Genomic DNA, 547 nt, shown 5'->3' with positions numbered 1-547 from the left:
ATCAGATATTAAACTGATAAGAACAGATACTACACTTGATCTTAGCCAAAAGGCCGAGAAGCGATGAGCTCCCAGTGTCTGATGTCCAAGTCACACTCTTGGCACAAATCTCACTAGTCGCGGTTTCCTGTTTCTGACACGAGCCTGACAAAGGCTGCTTTTTAGCACCTCCTCCCAAGCTCTCCATTTTGCCGCCCTCATTTTTGATGTGGACAGCTTTTTGACCTTTAACAAACTCAAAGGGCTTCGCCGTTAGGCAAAGCCTGCCAAAAATAGCTTGAACTCGTTGCTGTTCCTCTCCACGGAAGTCTTTAGTAAAAGGCGAAAGACTTGTGCGTTATGAAGAGAAACAAGAGTCAGTACAGCCCCTCGCTCCAAGGACAGCCCAGGAGTCTATTCGCCACAGTCACCACCATCGCGGTAGGCTTGTCTTTGCTTGCCGCCAGCCAAGTCCCGGGACTCGCCAGTGCCACGTTGTCACAGGCTCTATCCAATGGGGTTGTGGAGGAAAGAGCCTGCGCCTTAAGGTCCAAGTTACCAAAAACTT

General features: G+C 49.5%; 1 non-coding gene and 1 pseudogene across 1 annotated transcript; both read right to left on the bottom strand.

Annotated features, from left to right (window-relative positions):
- On the bottom strand, positions 1-65 carry LOC111661383 (U2 spliceosomal RNA; annotated as a pseudogene; the record flags this gene model as incomplete).
- Positions 66-242: 177 nt separating this feature from the next.
- On the bottom strand, positions 243-359 carry LOC111661387 (U5 spliceosomal RNA). Its single transcript, XR_002761219.2, has one exon. It is a non-coding gene; the product is annotated as a U5 spliceosomal RNA (small nuclear RNA).
- Between the last annotated feature and the right edge of the window lie 188 nt (positions 360-547).

The sequence above is a fragment of the Seriola lalandi genome, unplaced genomic scaffold (assembly GCF_002814215.2).
Source record: "Seriola lalandi dorsalis isolate HSWRI2012SDOR001 ecotype SW California unplaced genomic scaffold, Sedor1 jcf7180001996073, whole genome shotgun sequence".
In the NCBI taxonomy this organism is placed as follows: Eukaryota; Metazoa; Chordata; class Actinopteri; order Carangiformes; family Carangidae; genus Seriola; species Seriola lalandi.
The sequence above is the reverse complement of the archived record's forward strand: the minus strand, read 5'-3'. Positions and strand labels throughout refer to the sequence as shown.